A 9,450-nucleotide genomic window follows, 5' to 3' on the forward strand; every position below is an offset into this window, starting at 1 on the left:
GGAATAATATCTTAAAAAATCAATCTAAAATCAATAAATGGGATGGCATCAGCTTCAAAAAAAGCTTCTTCACAGCAAAGGAAATAATTAAGAACATGAAGAGAGTGCCTACAGAATGGGAGAAAATCTTTGCCACCTGCGCCTCAGATTCAACATTAATCTCCAGGATGTATAAAGAATTAAAAAACTTAACAATGCAAAAACTGAAATAACCCAATCAATAAATGGACTAAGGAACTGAACAGACACTTCTCAAAGGAAGAAATACAAATGGTCAACAATTATATGAAAAAAATGTTCAAAATGTTCCCTTGCAATTAGAGAAATGCCAATTAAAACTACACTGAAATTTCATCTCACTCCAGTCAGAATGGCAATTATCAAGAATACAAGTAACAATAAATGTTGGTGAGGATGTGAAGAAAAGGGTACACTCATACATTGGGTGTGAGACTGCAAATTGGTGAAACCACTCTGGAAAGCAGTAATGGAAACTAGTAATGAAACCACAATTGACCCAGTTATCCTGCTTGTTAGTATATATTCAAAGGATTTAAAATCATCATACTACAGTGATGCAGCCACATCAATATTTACAGTAGTACAATTCACAATAGGTAGGCTATGGAGCCAACATACGTATCCTTCAATAGAAAAATAGATAAATAAAATGTGGTATACATGCACAATGGAATATTATTTAGCCATAAAGAAGAATAATTTTATAATATTTACCAGTAAATGGAGTCTGGAGACTATCATGCTAAATACAATAATCCAATCCCTCTAAAACAAAAGTTGAATGTTTTGTCTGATATATGGAAGCTAAACTACAATATAGGAGAGCAGGCATTGAAGTTCATCTGATTAGATAAAGGGAAATGAAGGGAAGAGAGAACAAGGAATGAATCTGACATAACTTTCTGTCAGGAGCCATTTCTAGGCTATTTGTGGACTATGTAGCCTCCTGAGGGGATAAGTCTGGCACTGGGAACTCCCTAGGGCACTCCCCATAGGAATTGACTGTCTGATGCAGGTGAACTTCCCCCTCAAGCTCTGCCTAAGATCTCACACAGCACCTGAAATGATGTGACCCGCCAAGATGTCAATCAACCTGCTGACTGCGAGACATCACAAAGCAAGACTCTGCCTTTGAAAGCTTACCCCTGCCTGTGATGTACCCCCTTAAATAAGCCACTGGGGCCATTTGTCTTTGTCTATTTCAAGAACCCATGTAGACTAGATCTGTCAGGGGCTTCATTGTGTAAACAGATTTATGAGTGTTTGTGTTTTATTATTTGTTAATTATTTGAGATATTAAGACTTAGGGTGGCTATTTAGGATGGCTTGGATTCCTGTGGGCAGAAGAACCCTCCAATGAGATGCCAGCCATCTTTCCCCCGAAAACTTTCCTATGTACATATATGACTATACCACAGTGAATCTTGCCATTGTGTACATTCACATGAAATTAATTAAAAAGTCATTATGTGTAATTGGCAGAAAAATCAATAGAGGGAAGGGAACAGACGTTGGGAAAGGGAAGTGAAGAAGAGATAGTTGAGTTCTCAATTAGAACTATACTTTCTATGTTTTTATAATTATGTCAAAATGGATTTTACTGTCATGTATTACTAAAAAGAACCAATAAAAATAACAATTTTTAAAATTTTTAAAATGGAACATATTACAATTCACTCAACATAACAGCTAATTAGAACAGCCCTATAACTATTAAGGAAATTTAATTTATAATTTAAAACTTCACAAACAAGATATTTCTAGACCCAAATAACTTCAGTAGGTAATGTGAATGAGTTAAAAATAATTGATGATCTACATAAACTCTTCCAGGGAGTAAAAGAAAAATCTCAATCATTTTATTTTGTTTTGTTGTGTTGCTGGGGATTAAACCCAGAGATTCATGCATGCAAGGAAAGCACTCTACCAAGTGAGCTATGTCCTCAGCCCCTTCAATCATTTTATAATATCAATCTTATTCTGATACAAAAATCAGACAAAGACAGTTGAAAAAGTAAAAAAAAAAAAAAAAAAGAAAGAAAGAAGCACAATTTTAACATTGTAAATGCAAATGAAATTCTTAACCATATAAAACATACAAAAGTAATTACATAGAATGATGAAATAGAGTATATTAATCAGGGTTCTGTAGAGGAACAGAATCAATAGGAAGTATAATTATAAAAGGGTGACTTGTTAGGTTGGCTTACTTGACCAGAAACTGGATATTTCACAATGGCTGTCGGCAAGCTGGAGAGTGGGAAGAATCAGTAGCTGTGCACTCCAAGAGGCTGAAGCCCCAGAACAAGAGGGCTCAATGGTGCTGCCCTAGTCTGAGATCTAAGCCTTCTGGAGAATCTCTGGCAGAGTCTGCTTTGGAAGAGTGAAGAAGCAAGAGTCTGATATCCTCAGATGACTGCAGAAGCAATCAAGAACTGGTTCAAGAACAATCAAGCTTGATCTGCTGTTGCTTCCTTGTTCTTCCAACTTTTATTCCATCCAAGCCATCATCCTATTGGATGGTGCTGCCTATGCTTAGGGTCTCCATTTGAGTTGGCTATCCCACATGCCAATCATTCCTAGACACACCCTCATTGATACACCCATAAGCCCCCTAATCATTGGCTTTTCTTAATTCAATCAAATTAACCATTACATAGGGTTTACTCCAGGGATGCAAGGCTAATTTGGTATTTGAAAATCAATCACTGTGATCCACCATATTAATAAGCTAAAAAGAAAAATCAAAGTATTCTTTTAATTCACAAAAATCATTTAAAATGTCTAATACCTGCTCATGATAAAATTCAGACAAAAGAACAATGGAGGAAAATTTCCTCAACTTGATTAAAAAAATTACAAAACCTCCTAAAGTTACCATTATATTTAATGGATTAAAGACAATGCTTTCCTGAGATTGGGAACAAACCATGGAAGTACTATCTCAATAATTTTATTTGATATCTTGGGGGAAACTTTAGTCAGTGAAATAAGGAAAAAGGAAAAATAAAGGAAGGAATAAATAAAAGGAAGAAATAAAAGTGTTATTAATTGCAGTTGACATAACTGTCTACATAAATATTACAAAGAATTTTTAAAAATCCATTAATGACTGAGTTTAGCATAGTCACATAGCACAGGGTATCTGTGCAAAAAACAATCAAATTTTTAAGTACTAGCAATTGGCATTCAAATTAAAAATATAAGGTCATTTGCCATTTCTTGGAAGATGGAATACTTAGGTTTAACTCTAACCCAAAACACATAGTACCCACATGCTGAAAACTACAGAATACTTAAGAAACATATCAAATGATAAATGGTGAGTTTTTCCATCTTCAAGGATAGAAAATATCAACAAAATGTAATAAAGATGTCAATACTGTCGATTATACACATTTAACTCAATTCCTATATAACCCCAACAAGGTTTTTTTGCAAACATTGACAAAAATATTAATAATCATATGCTAAGGCAATGGAATATAATGATAGCTAGAAACATTTTTGCAAAAAAATAAAGTGGGAGTAATAATTTTAACTAATTGCAATACTATTATATCTAGAATACTAAAGATTAATATCAGTAGAGAGATGGATCAACACGTCAATTATGGAACAGAATACAGAACTCAGAAATAAGATTAGAAAAACATGATATATACCAAACATATTTTTGACCAGCTTGTAAAATTAATAGAGTAAAGATAGCTTTCTCAGCAAGTGGTGCTAGAGAAAATAAATATCCACCAGTAAAAGCAAAACTACACTAAATAATAAAAAAAAAACTAAGAAAGAAAGAAAACACTATATCTGATCTCTTAACATAAATACATGTAAACTCAAAAGGTAAAACTATAAAGCTTTTGGATAAAACCATGAGACAAAATCCTCAGGAAACAGGAGATTTTTGTACTTGACACCAAAAGCATGATCTATAAAAGGAAAACCAAACAAACTGACAACATAAAATATCAGGCTGGGGTTGTAGGTCAGTGGTAGAGCACTTGCCTCACATGCATGAGGCACTGGGTTTGATCCTCAGCACCACATAAAAATAAATAAATATATTGTGTTCATCTACAACTAAAAAAAAATTTAAACAAAATATTTTACTTTGCATATAACCCTGTTTAAAGGATAAAAAGATAAGCTATGTAATAGGAGAAAATATTCATAAACCATGTATGTGATCAAGACTGATGTCCAGAATATATAAAGCACACTTAAAACTGAACAGTCAAAAAGTAAACAATCAGATAAGGAAATAAGAAAAGAATGTAAAGCTATTTCACCAAAAAGATATGTAGGATAGCAAACAACTACATGAAAAGATATTCAATATTATCAGTAGAGATCGCAAGTTAAAGCCTATCTGAATGAGGTGCACTATCACAATGGCATATATATATATATATATATATATATATATATATATGTATACATATAAATGTATGTGGACTTATATATAAATTATATATACTATAAAATATTATAAATTTTATACATTATATATGTGTATATTATATATGTTGATAACTCTAAGTGTTTGTAGGTAAATGAATAAACTGGATTGTTCATACATTGCTGATGGAAATATAAACTGGAAAATTCTTTCATATTTTCTTTAGAAACTAAGCATTAAATTACTATATGACTGAGGAATTGGACTCTTGGCCCTGTATTCCAGAAAGTGGAAAGTTTATTTATACAAAAATCTGTACACTAACAGCACTTCAATAATAACTACAAACAGTAAATAACCTAGATGTTTTTCAGTAGGTAAATGATTTTTTTTAACAGAGAGATTGAGTGAGTGAGTGAGAGAGAGAGAGAGAGAGAGAGAGAGAGAGAATTTTAATATATATATATATATATATATATATATATATATATTTTTTTTTTTTAGTTCTCGGCAGACACAGCATCTTTGTTTGTATGTGGTGCTGAGGATCGAACCCAGGCCGCACGCATGCCAGGCGAGCGCGCTACTGCTTGAGCCACATCCCCAGCCCTAGGTAAATGATTAAACCTACTGGTCCATCTAAATCATGAAATACACTCAGCAATCAAGGAGAACAAACCATCTACTCATGCAACTGCTGAGCAAAAACCTGGATGAATCCCCAGAGAATCAAACTGAAGGAAAATTTAATCCCAAAGGTACATACTGTGTATGTATATACCATTTTTGAAATTGCAAAAACTATAGAAATGGAGAACAGATAATAGTTGCCAGGAAGTAAGAAGGGTGGTGAGTGTGGAATAAAAGTGGGTATGGTTATAAAAAGGAACTTGGAGAGGTCCTGGAGGTGATAAGATCACCAGTATCCTAACTGGATCAGTGTCCTTATTCTGGCTGTGACATTATACTATGGTTTTCAGGGCATTATCATTTTTTGAATAGGAAACACAAACATGGGAGTAGTTCTCTCCATTATTCCTTACATGTGCATGAATCTCCAAATTGAAAGATCAATGATAATAATATCAACTTCCTAGTGATCCTGATGTGAAAGCAAGGTTAAAATCACTGCAATTTTGGATGTTTTTCAAGTAATTTCAATTGTCTGCTCACACTGAAGCAGACAGAGCTGGTACTTGCCACTTATTATTAAGCTTGAGTTGATGTTTGCCTTAGAGTCAAATTATCAGCAAGGGAAATGGTTGCCTTTCCTTTCCTGTGAAAGGCATTCTCCATCTAATCTTTAAAGGCATAAAGTTTTGTAATCTCTTGAGTGGCCACATGGGGTGTGTGTGTACTGTTGGTAAATTGATAGTTAAAAATGTTTCCAAAATATGAATGATAGAACAAGAATGAAAACACATATTTTCTTTTTTGGGGTACTGGGATTGAACTGAAGGGCATGTGACCATTGAGCCACATCCTCAGCCCTATTTTGTATTTTGTTTAGAGACAGGGTCTCACTAAATTGCTTAGCACCTCACTGTTGCTGGGGCTGGCTTCAAACTTGCCATCTTTCTATCTCAGCCTCCCAAGCCTCTGGGATTACAGGCGTGCGCCACCACACCTGGCTGACACATATTTTCAAAATAGTATTTTAGGCTAGGAGTGGTGATGTGTGCCTGTAATTCTAGGTTCTCAGGCTGAAGCAGGAGAACCGCTAGTTCAGTGTCAACCTGGGCAACTTAGTGAAACTCTGCAGCTAAAAAAAAAATAGAGTGTGGGTGCATGTAACTCAGTGGTAAACTTACCTGGGTTCAATTCCTGTATGGAGATAGAAATGATAGAGATGGACAGAAAAAGGAAAGAATATGTTAAGCTTATTAATTGGAGAATTCATTTGCATGTTATGTTGGCATAATATCTTTTTGGAAAGAGTATATTGGATACTATTATTCAGGATAAATGAAAAGATGGATGTATAGATAGATAAAGAGAGAAGAGATATATAAAATTTATGTTAATTTATATTAAGATGCTTATATATGTAGATGTAGAATATGTAGAGATAAATGGATTTTCTAGATAAAACAAAGAAACATAGATATGTAGGTAGGTTGGTAGATAAACAATAAGCTTTCTAGCCAGTGCCTAGTTTGAAAGTTTGTTTATGATGGAGTAATAGATGAGTTCACAATTTGTTTGGGCTATAATTTTAATAGTGAGTGCAGGGAGAAGTCCACTATTTGCTGTTGTCAAGTTACTGAAATTCACTTAAACTGGAGCATTAGTGGTAGAAGCGGTTTCTCAGAGCCATCATGTTGATTATGGAATGACATAATGAATATATCATCTAGCACAGACCTTGAAATATAGGCTCTCAGCATCAGCTGCTAGTACTGATATTTATGCCATTATTTTATTATTTTAAAGTATTTCTTGTGCTTACAAAAGAGAAATATACTTTGGATCTCCATAATTCATTTAACTTTTCCTTGACACAGTGCAGAGATCAGAATACAGGCTGGGGCATAGGTGAACAGAAGCTGTTCAAGCCCTGGCTTGCTAGTCAGCAGGAGGCATCAGCATTCAGGAACAGGGTCTAGAATGAGATCAGCACTAAAGTGTAGCTTGTTTAGGCTATAGGTGGCAACAAGGAGAACCAGCAGGTACTAAGTGCCTGCAAAATTACAGGTACTTGATAATTTTGTTTCATTTAATTCTCACTGATTCCTCTAAAATAAATGCTATTTTCGTTTTATAGATGAAGACTTTGAGGATGAATGATGTGCCCCCAACTTTGCTATATTAACAGGATATGAGAGATAGACTTTGAATTCAGGTTGCTCTGATTCTGAACTTCACACCCTTGATGCTACATTTACATGTTCAGGAGCAAGGTGCAAGCTTCATTCCAAATGCTAGGTCTGAGTGTGATTTCTCCCACAAGTATTGAGGTGGAGAAAATGGGAGCAGGCTGTTTCCACCAGCTACCAGTTTGGAAAAATTACACTAGCACCAAAAAACACAATTTAAATTACAAGTAAGCTCCTTGGGAACAGTGGAATTTGAAGTTTGATTTATTTTCTCTTGAGGGTTCTAATGAGTTCTTATTGGGGAACTAAGTAGAATTGTAGTACAAAATAAGGACAATATAATCATCTATTCTCTGTTCTCTTAGTATTCTATGATACTATTCATATGATGCTTATTTCTCTGAGAGGGAACTATCTATTTACAGGCTTGCCTTAGATTTGACTGAGGGTTGTTCTACGAGGTCACAGATTTTTGTCTTATTACTTTTCTATCCCCTGGTACATAACTCAATACCTTATACATATAAGGAGAACTATCCCTTTTTTTTTAAATAGCTGGACAAAACCCTATAATGCTATCACGCAAATATAAAGTTCATATAGAAATGCTCTGTGAACTTTAGAATAGCTATTAAATCAGAGATCAGCAAATTGCAGCCAAATGAGACCTACTTCCTGTTTTTGTAAATAACTTTGTTGGGACACAGTGGAGCTCACTCATTTTTTTTTTCACAATATGATACCACTGGTTGTTGGTTACCTTGCCAGATCCTGCTTTCCTGAATGCTGAAGTATAATACCAGAGAAGCACACTAAAGCAAGTGTAGAGTAGAAAGTAAGAGGTATTATTGAAAGGATAGTAGAACAGACTTTTCTCCCTGGAGGAAGACAGGGACCCAAAAGGCAGAATCCAAGGGATGAGGAAGTACCATCCCTTTTATATCTAAAGTTTTCTTTTTCCCTCTACATTCCTCTCCTTTATCTTGTTTATTTCCCTTCATCCTGCATATGTGATGAGGGATGCAGGTGGGAAGGCCAAAAGGTGGGAAACAGGTGGGTTGGACAGGTGGGGCGGGGGTGGGGTGCGATCCTGGCAGGAAGGGGGCCCAGGGCGAATTAATTAGTGCTTCCCAATTTGCTAGAAGTGGCTTCATTAACAGTTCTTTAGGATGGGCAGTATAGGCTGGGGGCTTTGGGGACATTAACATTTCAATCTCGGAGATACAGTTTCTGATTTCCAGGATTCAAATCAGACTCCTATTTCCTCTATTGGACCCAATCAATATTAGACCTGATTTACCTAGCTACACTAACTACCTGTTTTTAAACCCGGTTCAATTCTCTATAGCTACTTTTGCAACACAGTGGCAGAGTTGAGTAGCCACAAAAGAGACCTTAGGGACCAGAACATAGAGGAGACTAACATGTTAGCCAGCTCTTTATCACAGTGACCAAAATACCTGACAAGAATAACTTAGAGGAGGACATGTTTGTTTTGGACTCACAGTTTCATAGATCTCAGTCTGACTGCCTTGCTCTGAGCCTGAGGTGAGATACAACATCACAGCTGAAGAAGTGAACAGACGAGGAAAGCAGCTCAGTTCATGGCTTCCCAGGAAGCAGAAAGAATGAGAGAGGATCCAGGGACAAGATAGGACCTCCAAGGACCTACTTCCTCCAGGTCCTCCATGACCCCCTTACTATGGTTATCACCCAGTAGTCCATTCAAATTATCCATCAAATGGATTAATGCACTGCTCAGATTCCTGCTCTCATAAGCCCATCATAGGCTCTTCTGGGACATTTTTTAGATATAAACATAACAACTAAGTAACTTTTCTGTAACAAAAAAAGTTTATAGACACCTGTATTAATGTTAGTGGTTTAGGAGCAATGCATTCAATTATTTTATCCTTATATTTTGGAAAAGAAAGATTGGGATTTAAGGATGATCTACAATAATCTAAGCAGAAAGTAAAGAGAACTTATTTCCATCAGGACCGTTATTCATTTAACAAATATTTACTCCGTACCCCCAGGGTCCTAGTCATTAATCCAGATATTCAGCAAGTTTATTCAATAAGTACTTACTGAATACTGACTATGTTCATTCACCGTGGTGTCTGCTCTTTGAGAGCTTATATCCATTCTAGTGAAGGGGAACTGACATTGAAAAGAAAATTACCAAGAAGGGGTGGCAGATCGCAT

The sequence above is a fragment of the Spermophilus citellus genome (genome assembly GCF_964194105.1).
Source record: "Spermophilus citellus genome assembly, chromosome: 17".
Lineage (NCBI taxonomy): Eukaryota > Metazoa > Chordata > Mammalia > Rodentia > Sciuridae > Spermophilus > Spermophilus citellus.